At 45.9% G+C, this 15,648-nt stretch overlaps 1 pseudogene; it reads right to left on the bottom strand.

Annotated features, from left to right (window-relative positions):
* Positions 1–9,992: 9,992 nt before the first annotated feature.
* LOC124647952 lies at positions 9,993–10,802 on the bottom strand (annotated as a pseudogene).
* Between the last annotated feature and the right edge of the window lie 4,846 nt (positions 10,803–15,648).

Raw genomic sequence — 15,648 nt, 5'->3', positions numbered from 1 at the left:
CACATCATCACTACCTTTTACTTTTTACTATCAAGTAGTGTCATATCATGAGTAGGGAAGTTATCGTATGAGATGGGTTGCGGTGTGGAAGTATCTCTCCTTTAGTTTGTCTATGTATCCCTTGGTGTGAGTTATCGTTATGGAATATTAATGAGAAGTCTTATCATTTACATATTGCACACCTTATTTTAGTTTGCAATTTCTACTATATGATTGATCTTGATTTTAGTATTGGTACCACTTTGGGAGCATTAAGTAAATCTATTTGGTTTTGGCAAACTTAGCAATGGTCAATAGCAACAACACTTTGAGTTTAAGAAGAATAGAGGAAATACATGTAGAAGATATTATTATCTTTCTTATCGGTTCTTAGCTTAGTATTCTAAAGTTAAAACTGTTTGTGCTTACAAGTAAGATGCATGATTGTTTCTATCACATGTATATTTGTTTGTTTCCCTCAACTCCTATGCTTGCTATTTAACCTTGCTAGCCAAAGACCTGTACTTGAGAGGGAATACTTCTCGTGCATCCAAACCTGAACCCAAACCTATGCCATTTGTGTCCACCATATCTACCTACTGCATGGTATTTTCTGCCATTCCAAGTAAATACTTCATGTGCTACCTTTAAACAATTCAAAACTTATTACTTCTTATTTGTGTCAATGTTTTATAGCTCATGAGGAAGTATGTGGTGTTTTATCTTTCGGTCTTGTTAGGCAGCCTCCACTAATGGACTAGTGGCTTCATCCACTTATCCTATAATTTTGCAATAAGAGGCGGCAACGGGGTTCCCAGCCCCAATTAATCAACTTTCATTAATAATTCTCTTCACATGTTTTGCCCTGATTCATCGGTAAGCAACTTAATTTTGCAATAGACACTCCTCCATGGTATGAGATTGTTGGAAGGCACCCGAGGATTCGGTTAGCCATGGCTTGTGTAAGCAAAGGTTGGGGGAGTGTCATCCTTAAATAAACTAAAGTACATGTGTAAACAAAAGAGAAGAGGGATGATCTACCTTGCTTGGTAGAGATAACGTCCTTCATGGGAGCCGCTCTTTGGAGGTCTGTTTGGCAAGGGGGTTAGAGTACCCGCTACCAATCGTTGACAACAACAAACACCTCTCAAAACTTTACTTTTATTCTCTTTATATGATTTCAAAACTGAAAAAGCTCTAGCACATGATTTAATCTCTGCTTCCCTCTGCGAAGGGCCTGTCTTTTACTTTATGTTGAGTCGGTAAACCTATTTCCCTCCATCTCAAGCAAGCATTTGAGTTGTTGTGATCAAACTATTATATTGTGATTTGCTTCATCATGTCTTTACTCTTTCTTGTTTAGTACAAGTTTTACCTGAATGAATATAGCTTTGAAAGTCATCAATGATTAATATGATTGAGTATGCAAGTTTACCATAAGCTTTAATATGAGAGCGCTGCTCAATAGATAAGTATAATCTGTTAAGCTGTTCTACGACCAAGAACAAAGTTTGCCATCACCAATTATGATTTCTTATGCACCTTTATTTGTGATTACCTTATACTTGTTTCAAGTTGAGTTATATGAGGAAGTTGTTTACTATAATGTCTTGTGTGAATGAATATGATGCTTCTTGTCCGTATTTTATTTATCGACTCTTCACTCCATAAACATGTGGTCCTGTTTACCGAGTTCGGTTTCGCTTGGGGACAAGCGAAGTCTAAGCTTGGGGGAGTTGATACGTCCAATTTGCATCACTATTTTATATCATAATTTGCTGTTATTCATTGATATATTTCATATTGGGACACAATACTTATGTTATTTCATCTATTTTGCATGTTTCATGATTATTTGGAGATCGAGCACCGGAGCCGAGATTCTGCTGGAAAAAGCACCGTCGGGATGCAATATTTCGGAAGATCAAGCTGTGGAAGGAAGTTTTACCAAAAATCCTATTTTTCCGGATGACGGAGGAAGCCGAGAAGGGGAGCCAGCTGGACCCAGGGTGGGCCCACACCATAGGGTGGCGCGGCCCATGGCACTGGCCGCGCCACCATGTGGTGTGGAGCCCCCTCGGCCTCTTTCGCCTCCTTTTCTTCGCGAAACCCTTCGTCCCGAAGACCTAAGCCACGAGAGGAATCCTCACGAAGGGTTACGGCCGCCTCGCGGGGCGGAGAACACCGAGAGAGAAAAGAGCTCTCCGGCGGGCGAGGAATCCGCCGGGGAAATTCCCTCCCGGAGGGGAAATCGACGCCATCGTCACCGCCATCGAGCTGGACATCATCTCCATCACCATCATCATCATCTCCACCATCATCACCGCCATCTCCACCGCTGGACATCGTCACCGCTGTAGCAATTTGGGTTTGATCTTGATTGTTTGATAGGGAAACTCTCCCGATACTGATTTCTACTTGTTGTTGATGCTATTGAGTGAAACCATTGAACCAAGGTCTATGTTCAGATTGTTATTCATCATCATATCACCTCTGATCATGTTCCATATGATGTCTCGTGAGTAGTTCGTTTAGTTCTTGAGGACATGGGTGAAGTCTAAATGTTAGTAGTGAACTATGGTTGAGTAATATTCAATGTTATGATATTTAAGTTGTGGTGTTATTCTTCTAGTGGTGTCGTGTGAACGTCGACTACACGACACTTCACCATTTATGGGCCTAGGGGAATGCATCTTGTACTCGTTTGCCAATTGCGGGGTTGCCGGAGTGACGGAAACCTAAACCCCCGTTGGTATATCGATGCGGGAGGGATCGCGGGATCTCGAGTTTAAGGCTGTGGTTAGATTTATCTTAATTACTTTCTTGTAGTTGCGGATGCTTGCAAGGGGTATAATCACAAGTATGTATTAGTCCTAGGAAGGGCGGTACATTAGCATAGGTTCACCCACACAACACTTATCAAAACAATGAAGATTAATCAAGCTGTATGTAGCGAAAGCACTAGACTAAAATCCCGTGTGTCCTCGAGAACGTTTGGTCATTATAAGTAAACAAACCGGCTTGTCCTTTGTGCTAAAAAGGATTGGGCCACTCGCTGCAATTATTTCTCTCGCATTTTACTTACTCGTACTTTATTCATCTGTTACATCAAAACCCCCGAATACTTGTACGTGAGCATTTACGGTGAATCCTTCATCGAAACTGCTTGTCAACACCTTCTGCTCCTCGTTGGGATCGACATTCTTACTTATCGAAGATACTACGATACACCCCCTATACTTGTGGGTCATCAATCACCTTGATGAATTTGTCCTTGGAAATCCTGTTGGCAACCTTGCTGCTGTCCAAATCCTCCTTGACTGTAACCACCCGGTCCTCCATGAAAAAATTCTGCTCGCCATAGAAGCTTCGACCACCTGCAGGACCACCTTGACCTTGATGAAAGCCCATCTACCCAAACATCTGATCTCCGCCCTGAGCTTGATGGTATACTGGAGGAGCTCCCATCTGGCCACCGCCCTGAGCTTGATGGAACACCGAGCCACCTCCTTGCCCCGATTGGAAGGCCTGAGGAGGAGGAGGGCCGCGCCAGCCGCCGTTCCACTCCCTGGCCGCCGCGTCCGGGTGCCCAATTCCCTCGTCCACCTCCGCCACCTCTCCCTCCTCCTCCGCCCCGACCCGCCATGACTGCCTAGGCGTAAGAGTGTCTTGGATTTTGTGGATTGGAAGGATTTGGTGCTGGAACTCGCCCCTCTCCCGCAGCAGGCCACTCCGCCGCCTCCGCCGCCGCACGAAGGTCTGGATCGATGGATTTCTGGGGCAAGTGAGTCCACCCACCACGAAATTGAACCCTAGACGGTGACGGAATATTCCATTGCCGCCTGAGCAGGTCCTTGAGAAACTTTGGGGTCCCTTCGGTGTCGCTGCTCGACCTTGGATCCGCCATGGACGCCTCGGATGTGCGCCACGCCACTCGCAGATTCCCACGTTTCCTCTGGATTCGAAATCCCCACGCGTTCGTCCCGCGTGGTCGCGCTGTCCTGGGCCGAGCGTCCCTCGTCGCGGGGATCGCCAGCACTCATCACCGGCCATCTCTCGAGGGCCTCACGTCCGGCCCTCGCCCGAACCCTAGCCGAGATCCAGCCTCCACCTCGATCCGCCATTGTTTCTTCCTGTGACAGCCTCCACCCTCGATCTTGCGATTGTTTCGCCAGCATTTCTTTGTCGTCCAGTTCCGGAAGAGGGAAGACGCTCTTGATGTTGAAGATTCTGCAGATTTCACGTGGCGATTTACCCTTTATCTTATTGGCGATAGCCTGACAGGCAAGGTCAATCAGTCCTCTGAGTTGAAGGTATTCCGAAGCCAGGATGATGTCGAAGAGGGTCTGGTGGTCGAAACCAGCGACGAAATCTGCGTCCCAGCCCCTCAAGTCGTCATGGGATCCGGAGAAGGAGGTGTGCGTCTTGGAGAAGTCGATGACCTTGGAGAGGGTGTGGCCTCGGACGGATACGCGGACGAGGCGGCACTTGGTTTCGCCGCCGCCGTCGCCGTTTGAGGGGATGACGTGGTTCTCGGAGTCGTACTTGAGCATGACGTAGATGGTCGTGCCGCAGCTGATCGCCTCCGCCTCCGACAGCAGGAACTCCACGCCGTCCTCGCTCCGCAGGATCGCCGTCTTCTTTTCCTGAAACCCCTCCGCCGCCATGGCTCCTCTGCTCGCCCGATTCGGCTGTTGCTCTAAGCGTTGAGTTGTGGGTTATATATAATCCAGGTACATATATATGGTGATTTAGGCTCCGTTTGGTAGCTAAGTATATTTGAAGTATTCAGGAAATACTGCAGTTTTCAAAAATACAGTGGTTTTAAATACTTTGCGATGTTTGGCTGGATCAAAAAACTGCAGTTTCAATACTTCAGTATTCCCCAAAACAAAGTATTTTCACAGTATTGAAAAAAGAGATCCAGACCTCTTTTTTCCAAAACTGAGAAACGCTAGAAAAAAAGCTCCACCCAATCTGCTCGCATGCTTGATCCGTCGCCGGCCTATTTTCTGTGTGGATTCTCGTTGGCGTATTAGAGAAAGAAAGAGACAGGCAGAACGCAATGAAGAGAAGACAGGTACTACCGATACTAGAATAATCAATCTAGTCAATATGACGATACTGGAATAATCGATCTAGTCAATAGGACAATAGCTATTGCATGGATCAAACGGGTAGCTACTAATCGATCTAGTCAATTGCTACTGCAGGGAGGCTAGTCTGCCTGTGATGCCTTTTATTCATCTACGCCTCACTTCCGGCTGGCCAAACACCCTCCTCAAACCCTAACCCAACCGAACCCACCACCACCAGTCCCTCCACCTACGCAACCTCCATCAAGCTCCACGTGCCGATCACCCTCAGCCTCACCGACGGCAACTACACAAGCTGGAGGGAGCTCTTCCTCGTCGCTCTCGGCCGCTACGGTCTCACCGCCCACGTCACCGGCGAAGCCACTCCCTCCGACACGTCTCCTACCTCTCGCTTGGGGCCGTGATGACTACACCGTGCTCTCCTGGATCTACGGCTCCATCGACACCGACCTCCTCAGCATCGTCATGCGTCCTGGCTCCACCGCGCTCACCATCTGGGACGCCATCGAGAATCTCTTCCGCGACAACAAGAAGCACCGCGCCATCCAGCTCGAGGCCGACTTCCGCAACACGCCACAAGGCGATCTCTCCATCAGCGACTACTGCGCCAAGCTCAAGAACCTCGCCGACTCCCTCACTGACGTCGGCCAGCCCATCAGCGACGAAACGCTGGTTCTGACGCTCCTCCGAGGCCTTAATGACACTTACGCCCATCTGCGCTCGTTTCTCCCCTTTCAGGTGCCGTTCCCCTCGTTTCTTCAGACGCGCTCCGCCCTCATCCTGGAAGAAACTCAGCGCCGCACCGACGCACGCAACGCCGCCTCCACCGCACTCTGGGCCATGGGCCAGAGCGTACTGCCCAACAATGGGAGCGCCCGCGCCCCCCTTCCAGTGACCGCTCATCGCCCGCTCCCTTCGGGGCTCATCGCTCGCTCCCTTCGGGGCGATCGCGCCGGCGGCCGCGGCACCAACTACTTCACCAACACCTTCCGTGGCGGAGGCCGCGGACGCGGCAGCGGACGAGGACGTGGGCGCGGCCGCGACAACCCCTGGCAGTTCAATCCCTGGAGGGGGGCCCCTACTCGCGCCCAGCTACAGCAGGCCCCGTGGCAGCCACCTCCATCAACACAGTGGCAGCCGCGCTCACCAACGACATGGCAGCCGCCGTCCCCAGGCCTCCTCGGCCCGCGCCCCAGCATGACACCACAGGCATATACAGCCCAGGGCTCCTACGTCCCTACCGCCCACCAGACAACGAGCAGATCGACCCGGCTCTCCTCGCTGCCCTCAACAACCTGCAGCCTACCCGGCGGCGATTGGCACATGGACACCGGTGCATCCTCTCACATGGCATCCGATCCCGGTAATCTCCACTCCCTCCTTCCATCCTCATCCCAATTTGTCACCGTCGGAAACGGTGCAACTCTTCCTCGTCACCCATGTCGGTTCCCAAACTCTTAATACCCTCACTAAACCCCTTTATCTTCACAACATACTCCTAGTTCCACAAATCATCAAAAATCTTATATCTGTTCGTCAATTCTGCATCGATAATCACTGCACCATTGAATTTGATCGTTTTGGTTTTTCTGTGAAGGCCCTTCCCAGCGGATCGTGATTCTCCGATGTAACAGTCCGAGCCCTCTCTACACCGTCAATCCACCTGCCTACGCCGCTACATTCCTCGCCACCATCTCCCACGACCTCTGGCATCGCCGCCTTGGACACCCCGGCCACAGCTCCACGCCATCTCTACCCACTTGATAGGGCAAAGGTGGCCGATCTTTCGATGAGAGTATGATAAATCGATTTGTTGGTGGAGTTCGTGCTTGACGATCCGACTACACGTGCAAAGCTCGTGCGCCAATGCAATCGCTAGGACAATCTCCGGGAGTTACTGATCTTGCGGGAGCACGATCAGCCTGACCAGCAAGGGTCTTAATTCCTACCTGAAATCGAGAACAAGTAAGAACTAAAGATGCAATCAGAATATTGCGAATAGAGATGAAAGCTTGATTGATAATGGTGGGATTCCGAATAGTCGGTCTTATTCTGGGCGTTGGCCTCAAAAGAAGTACACGAAGTTGCAACAATTGGCTAACTTTTAATCTAATCAAAATCCGAGTCTAAATGTGACGGCTATGGGGGTATTTAAAGGAGGAAAAGGTGGGGTTTCGGCCAGCCATGCATATGGTGGCCGAACCAAACCCTAGAAGGCCTTTCCCCTTCAATACGGACTCTAAAAAGTGGCTGACTTAAATCCTGCGAAAATTACATGGGCCTGGCCCAAAACTAATGGTGTCGCAGCACCATGGACTCATGTGGACGAAATTATGAAGTGGAGAACTCTATATTTCGTCCATGTCTTCATCTCCAATTATGTTGGCTTCAAAGTTCTGAAATCTCCACTCGCAGCGTCTTCTTCAACCCTCATATGTTTGCTGCCATCTCCTCCATGTGTGATCATGCTCCAATGCTTGTCCCTCTCATCCATGCTAGGTCCATCATTCCTAAGAGTAACAAACACATCTGATTTAGGCAGCATCATATTCTCATGTATGTGAGAAATAGTTCCAAGAAACGAAAGTACCTGATAGTTAAGTTGTTTGGCACGAGCTCGAGTGATTGGTCCTTGAATTTGTGTGGCTGTAGGTACAGCGGTTGTATCAATAGATGGGATGTCCTCATCATGCTCCCCTTCTTGAATTGAAGTCGTCCTCGACGCGATCTCATCTTCTTCACCAAAGTAAGGCTTCAAATCTGCAATGTTAAATGTAGGACTAACCGGACCCAATTCTGCAGGAAGCTCAAGTTTATATGCATTATCATTTATTTTCTCTAACACCTTAAAAGGACCAGCGGCACGAGACATTAACTTAGACTTGCGCAATGCAGGAAAACGATCTTTGCGCAAATGCAACCAAACAAGATCACCAACATCAAACACAACATGCTTTCTTCCTCTATCCCCAGCAATTTTATACTTAGCATTCATGCGTTCTATGTTGTCTTTAGTAGTCTCATGCAATTTTAATATCAATTCAGCATGTTGTGTAGCATCCAAATCATTTTGCACCGAAGATGGTAAAGACAATAAATCAATAGGTGCACGTGGAACAAAACCATACACAATCTCAAAAGGGCACATCTTAGTGGTAGAATGCAGCGAACGATTGTAAGCAAATTCAATATGAGACAAACACTCTTCCCACAATTTTAAGTTCTTCTTCAAAACAGCCCGCGGCATAGTAGACAATGTTCTATTTACTACTTCAGTTTTTCCATCAGTTTGGGGATGACATGTAGTACTAAACAGCAATTTAGTCCCAACTTAGCCCATAAACATCTCCAAAAGTGGCTAAGAAACTTAGTATCACGATCAGAAATAATAGTATTTGGCACACCATGTAAACGCACAATTTCGCGAAAGAACAAATCAGCAACATGTGTAGCATCATCAGTTTTGTGACATGGAATAAAGTGTGCCATCTTAGAAAACCTATCCACAACAACAAAGATACTATCCGTCCCCTTCGTGTACGAGGCAAACCCAAAACGAAATCCATAGAAATATCCTCCCAAGGTACACTAGGAACAGGAAGAGGCATATATAAACCATGTGGATTAAGTCGAGACTTAGCTTTTTGACATGTAGTGCAGCGTGCCACAAATCTCTCAACATCTCGACGCATACGTGGCCAAAAGAAGTGTGCAGCAAGTACATCCTCCGTCTTCTTCACACCAAAGTGACCCATCAATCCTCCTCCATGCGCCTCCTGCAACAACAAAAGACGAACGGAACTATCTGGGATGCATAGCTTGTTAGCACGGAACACAAATCCATCATTGAGAACGAATTTGTTCCATGTTCTACCATCTTTACAATTCAGCAACACATCTTTAAAATCAGCATCATGCGAGTATTGTTCCTTTATAGTTTCTAATCCAAAAATCTTAAAGTCAAGTTGAGATAGCATAGTATAACGGCACGACAAAGCATCAGCAATAACATTATCTTTACCCTTTTTGTGTTTGATAACATAAGGAAAAGACTCAATAAATTCAACCCACTTTGCATGGCGACGATCCAACTTAGCTTGACTACGAATATGCTTCAAAGATTCATGATCAGAATGTATAACAAATTCTTTAGGCCATAAATAATGTTGCCAAGTTTCTAATGTCCGAACCAGCGCATATAATTCTTTATCATAAGTAGAATAGTTCAGACTAGGCCCACTCAATTTTTCACTAAAATATGCAACAGGTTTGCCCTCTTGTAATAACACACCTCCCAAACCAATTCCACTAGCATCACATTCAAGCTCAAAAGTCTTATTGAAATCAGGAAGTTGGAGTAATGGAGCATGTGTTAACTTATCTTTCAGAATCATGAAGGAGTCTTGTTGTGCATCGCCCCACACAAAGGGCACATCCTTCTTTGTAAGCTCATTCAGCGGCGCAACAATGGATCCAAAATCTTTCACAAAGCGCCTATAGAAACCAGCGAGGCCAAGAAAACTCCTCACTTGTGTGACCGTCTTTGGCTGTGGCCAACTCTCAATTGCCTCAATCTTGGCTGGATCAACTTCAATTCCCTGCGCAGTAACAACATAGTCAAGAAACGCAACTCGATTGGTGCAAAAGGTGCACTTCTCAAGATTACCATACAAAAGTGCATCACGTAAAGCAGTGAAAACAGTACGTAAATGATCTAAATGATCCTCCAAAGATTTGCTATAAATCAGAATATCATCAAAGTACACCGCGCCACCTCCTGCCACTACACCAACATCAAGATTAGTTAGGGATATTTCTTGTGTAACAATACTTGTAATCTTGACTTGTACCTCAAGTCCTTGTGCATATAAATAGAAACAGAGGGAGAGGAGGCGTATCATCGAGCAGCCCATTGTTTCACCTTGCAACGACGGTACCGTAGACTTTGATCGGGAGGCTAACATCCGATTCGCGTACTTTCAAGGAAACAACATTTACGCATGATGATTCTACGGTTGAATCACACGTTTTCTGTGAAGGTATGGTATGAAGCGGCGGGCCACGGAAAAAATCAGACTCTTTGTCGAGGTCGAAGAAGGCGAGGTTGTATGCGTCGAATCGGGTACGTACATAGGCCTTGACCTTAGGGTCGTATCTGGTGAACTCCTGGCATCGAACTATATCGAGAGCGCGCAACGCTTTTTCCTCCAATTCGAGTTGATCTTGGGATTGCTTTGCTAGTGTTTGCTCGTCTGGTTCTGGAAGAGGGAAGGCGCTCTTGATGCTGAAGATTCTGCAGATTTCACGTGGCGATTTATCCTTTATCTTGTCGGCGATAGCCTGGCAGGTAAGGTCAATCAGTCCTCTGAGTTGAAGGTATTCGGAAGCCAGGATGATGTCGAAGAGGGTCTCGTGGTCGAGACCGCGAACGAAATCTGCGTCCCAGCCCCTCAAGTCGTCATGGGATCCGGGGAAGGAGGTGTGCATCTTGGAGAAGTCGATGACCTTAGAGAGGGTGTCGCCTCGGACGGAGACGCGGACGAGGCGGCACTTGATTTCGCTGGCGTCGGAGGGGATGATGCGGTTCTCGGACTCGGAGTCGTACTTGATCATGACGTAGACGGTCGTGCCGCAGCTGATCGCCTCCGCCTCCGACAGCAGGAACTCCACGCCGTCCTCGCTCCGCAGCATCACCATCTTCTTTTCCTGAAACCCCTCCGCCACCATGGCTCCTAATAATGAGCAATGGGACATTCAGTCAATTGATGGCAACAACTTTAGAGTGGTTTATCCCACGAAGCAAGACTTGGCTAGGATGAAAAGAATCAAAAGAGTTCCAGTGGAAGGAACGGCGCAAGTTTTACACTTTGAAGATTGGGCAACAAAGGATATCGATAGCTGGGATTTGTTTGATGTTTGGGTGAGGATTAGAGGGTGCCCCGATGACCTGCGTAGAGATTACTTGGGGCTGTTCGCTTTGGGATCGCTGTTTGGTATTACACAGGAGGTGGACATGTTGTTCACTCGAGAAAGAGGGATTGTTAGACAAAGAATCTCTGTGGTTGATCCGGAGGCGATTCCGGGGAAAGCCAATCACACTTATGATGGGAAGGGCTTTAGTTTTGATATTGAGGTTGAACATTGGCAAGATGCAGTGATGGCTGAGGCGCCACAGGATGGGGACCCAAAAAACGGCAATGGGAATGACGATGATGAAGCGAACAATGCAAACGACAAGAATGATGAACAGCCCAAGGATGTTTCAAAGGCCAACAGTACTGTGCCGAACCCAACACCACCACAGCCGAGGGACAAGGCACCTTCAGGGGCTATGGATGGGGAGTTTGTTTTTAATGTTGGAGCCATTGAAATTGAAGTTACACCGTATGGAACAAAGCTGCAGGGATCCACTGAAGTTGGGGTTCAATCAGAGCCAAAGAAAAGTTGGTTTCAGTTGGTAGAGGAAGATGAGGCAGCTTCACGTGCAACTAGATCAGCACCAATTTCCGCGGCGGCGGATATTTTTGCTTCTTCGGGTTCAGCAGAAAATTTGGCTGCAGCGGCAAAGGTTCTATCGATGGGCGCGGCCACGCCTGCCGTTCTCCAAGAAACGGCAGTGTTGGAGAGTGTGGCTGATGCCGCGGCTGAAAGTTCCTCACCCAAGCAAACGGCGCTGATTGCCGCCTTTGAGGCCGTCGCAGATGCTTCGACTATGGCAGTACACGGTCTGTCATCTGGCTCTTTAGATGATCAGGCGAGGAATGTCGTTTCGGTTGTGAACAGCTGTTGTTTTCCAAAAGAATCACCTCGGGTTGAGCTTTCCGTGGATACTTCCGTCCCTGTGAGAAATGCGGAGACCTCGGCGACCAGTTCGCCGCGCACTCCTGGTTCGTCAACAAGCTCAAGAGGCACTGGAGTTTTTCTGGGAGGTCGATACTCTCAGGCGGATATAATTGCATCCGGGGGGATAGCGATGGAGACAGGCGCAGGGGTGAGGTCCAGTGATTGCATCCGCGCACAACCCAACGCCGACGACACGCAGCTGGAGAGGGCACAGCGCCTGGCTCAGGCAAAGGATCACGCTACATCCCCAGGTACTAATTTTATTAATAAGTATTCTTTAAATTCTTTTTCAAATGAAGTAGTGGTAGCTACAACGTCTAAACTAGGTATCAGTTTAGGGAAATCTCTGATTGAAATAGAAGAGTCGGTGGACAAAATTAAAAATCTTGATATCCAGAGAACTTTGACAATTCTAAAAAAGAATGAAGAGAAAGCTAGGCAAAATACGGAAGATACAAGTAGTTTTCTTTTAAATGAGATGGCCGCTATGAGCGAGGATCTTTTTCTAGAAGAACAAGAGCAAGGGGATGATCACAAACAAGTAACTACGGCTAGAACTAAACGTACATACAGGAAGCGTGAGTCTTCGAACTCAGTTGTTCGTAGGAGCATGCGGCTGAAAAATAAAAAAGTAAGTTAATGAAAGGGGGTTTTTGGAATAGCGGCGGTTTTGGGGACACGGCAAAACATTTGTTTGTTCGTGAAACCTTTCAAGAATATAAATTAGATTTTTTTGCGATCTCAGAAACTGGAAGAGATTCTTTTTCCGTACCTTTCCTTACGCACCTCGCAGGGGGGTGCGACATTCATTGGTACTGCCTACCACCGATCGGGCGCTCGGGTGGTATGCTCGTAGGCATAAATAATCAAACATTAAAAGTTAAAAATGTGACGACAGGTGATAGATGTGTAAGATTTCACGTCGCAAATAAATCTGATAATTTTGAATGGGCTTTAGTAGCTGTTTATGGAGCGGCCCAGGATGCTCAGAAAGCAGATTTTCTGGCGGAGTTGGTGCGCTTTTGTGAGGATGACTCTATACCGATTTTAGTTGGAGGAGATTTTAACATTATTCGCAGACAAAATGAGAAGAATAATGACAACTTTAATGGGAGATGGCCTCTCATGTTTAATGCAATTATCGAAAGTCTACTTTTGAAAGAGATAGCTTTATCAGGAAGGCAATTTACTTGGGTAAATCGCAGAGACACGCCCACCTTTGAGAAGCTTGATAGAGTCCTAGGAAGTGTTCCATGGGAACTAAAATTCCCTTTAGTGTCGGTTCAAGCACTCGCTAGAGCGGGGTCGGATCATACACCTCTCTTGTTAGATACTGGGGAGCAGGCACATTTAGGGAATAAAAAACATTTCTCATTCGAGCTAGCTTGGTTAAAACATGAAGGCTTCCGAGATTTGATAACCACAGAATGGTCAAAAAGAGTGCCTGGAAAAACGGCCATTGAGATTTGGCAAAACAAAATTCGCAATCTACGAAAATTCTTAAGAGGATGGGCAAAAAACTTGAGCGGGGTTTATAGAAATGAGAGAGATAGATTAATTAAAATCATAGAGGAGCTTGACCTGAAAGCGGAAACTTCAGTTCTTACCATGGCTGAAAATTCTAGCTTGAGGGAAGCCAATGATCTTTTGGGAAAGCTCAGGAGAGACGAGGAATTAAAATGGGCGCAACGTGCAAAGGTTAAACATGTGCAAGAGGGGGGGAATAACACAAAGTATTTCCACCTCATAGCAAACGGCAAACATAGACGCAAGAAAATTTATCAACTAGAACAAGATGAGGAAACTATCATAGGACAGGAAAACCTCATGAGGTATATCACTGATTATTACAAGAGTCTTTTTGGGGATCCTGAACCAAGCAATGTCTGTCTAGAGGAATCGGTGAATGGTGACATTCCTAATTTAACTAACCAAGAAAATAATATTCTCATCACCGACTTAACAGAGAAGGAGGTTCATGAGGCAATAATGCAGATGGAGAAGAATAAGGCCCCGGGACCGGATGGATTTCCAGCTGAATTCTATCAGTCATTTTGGGAGATTATTAAACATGACCTTTTAGCTCTCTTTGCTGATTTCAAACAAGGAAGGTTACCGCTGCACAAATTGAACTTTGGGAATATCATTTTGCTACCGAAAAAAGAGAATGCAATTCAGATCCAGCAATACCGCCCAATATGCTTACTAAATGTCAGTTTTAAAATTTTTACCAAGGTAGGTACAAATAGAATTACGGGCATTGCGCACAAAGTGATTAGGCCTACGCAAACGACATTTATGCCAGGTCGTCATATCTTGGAAGGAGTCCTGGTGCTCCACGAAACTGTTCATGAAATTCATCGTAAAAAATTAGATGGAGTAATTATGAAAATAGATTTTGAAAAGGCGTATGATAAAGTTAAATGGGACTTTCTTCAACAAGTGTTACGCATGAAAGGTTTTGATCCGACATGGTGTCAATGGATCAACCAGTACGTGAGTAAAGGAAGTGTTGGAATTAAAGTTAATGATCAATTAGGCCACTACTTTCAAACTAGAAAGGATTAAGACAGGGTGATCCGTTATCACCAATTCTTTTTAATATCGTAGCGGACATTTTGGCCATCCTAATTGCAAGAGCAAAAGAGGATGGACAGATAGGTGGCCTAATTCCAGACTTAGTTGAAGGAGGAGTCTCAATTCTTCAATATGCGGACGATACGATTATTTTCATGGAACACGATTTTGATAAGGCTATGCATATGAAATTGATACTTAGCTTTTTTGAGCAACTATCGGGACTGAAAATAAATTATCACAAGAGTGAAATTTATTGCTTTGGTCAGGCCAAAGAAGCAGAAAATGAATATAAAAATCTTTTTGGATGTGAGGCAGGCTCATTTCCACTAAAATATCTAGGCATACCTATTCATTATCTTAAGCTCAAGAATAGTGAATGGAAACCGATTGAGGATCGCTTTGAAAGGAAGCTTGCGAATTGGTTGGGTAAATTTTTATCTTATGGGGATAGATTGATTCTTATTAACTCAATTCTTACAGGCCTACCCATGTTCATGTTATCTTTCTTTGAAATTTCTAAGGGAGTACGAAAGAGATTAGACTTTTTTCGTAGCAGATTTTTTTGGGATAGTGATGGTCTGAAGAAGAAGTATAGACTTATAAAGTGGAATATCATTTGTCGGCCCAAGGACCAAGGTGGTCTAGGCATTGAGGTATTAGAAATTAAGAATAAATGCCTCCTTACTAAATGGCTATATAAAATACTTCATGGAGACGGGGTATGGCATGAGTTAATCATGAACAAATACTTGCATTCAAAAACACTATCTCAGGTTCAAACAAAAGATTCGGACTCACCGTTTTGGAAGGGTTTAATGAAAGTGAAAGATGATTTCTTCAGTAGAGGTCAATTTCAGGTAGGAAATGGGTTGGAAACTCGATTTTGGGAAGATACTTGGTTGGGTAATGAACCTCTGTCCATTCAATATCCCTCGTTTTACAACATAGTGCAAAACAAAAATGTCACAGTAGCCTCTATCCTAACTAATACCCCTCCCCTTAATATTCGGTTTAGGAGAAGCCTTACAGGAAATAAATGGGGACGGTGACTACACCTTGTTGAGCGGCTCATGCATATCCAGTTAAATGATCAAGAAGATAATTTTACTTGGAAGTTGACAAGCAATGGTGTTTTTACAGTAAAATCACT

The sequence above is a fragment of the Lolium rigidum genome, chromosome 4 (assembly GCF_022539505.1).
Source record: "Lolium rigidum isolate FL_2022 chromosome 4, APGP_CSIRO_Lrig_0.1, whole genome shotgun sequence".
In the NCBI taxonomy this organism is placed as follows: Eukaryota; Viridiplantae; Streptophyta; class Magnoliopsida; order Poales; family Poaceae; genus Lolium; species Lolium rigidum.
The sequence above is the reverse complement of the archived record's forward strand: the minus strand, read 5'-3'. Positions and strand labels throughout refer to the sequence as shown.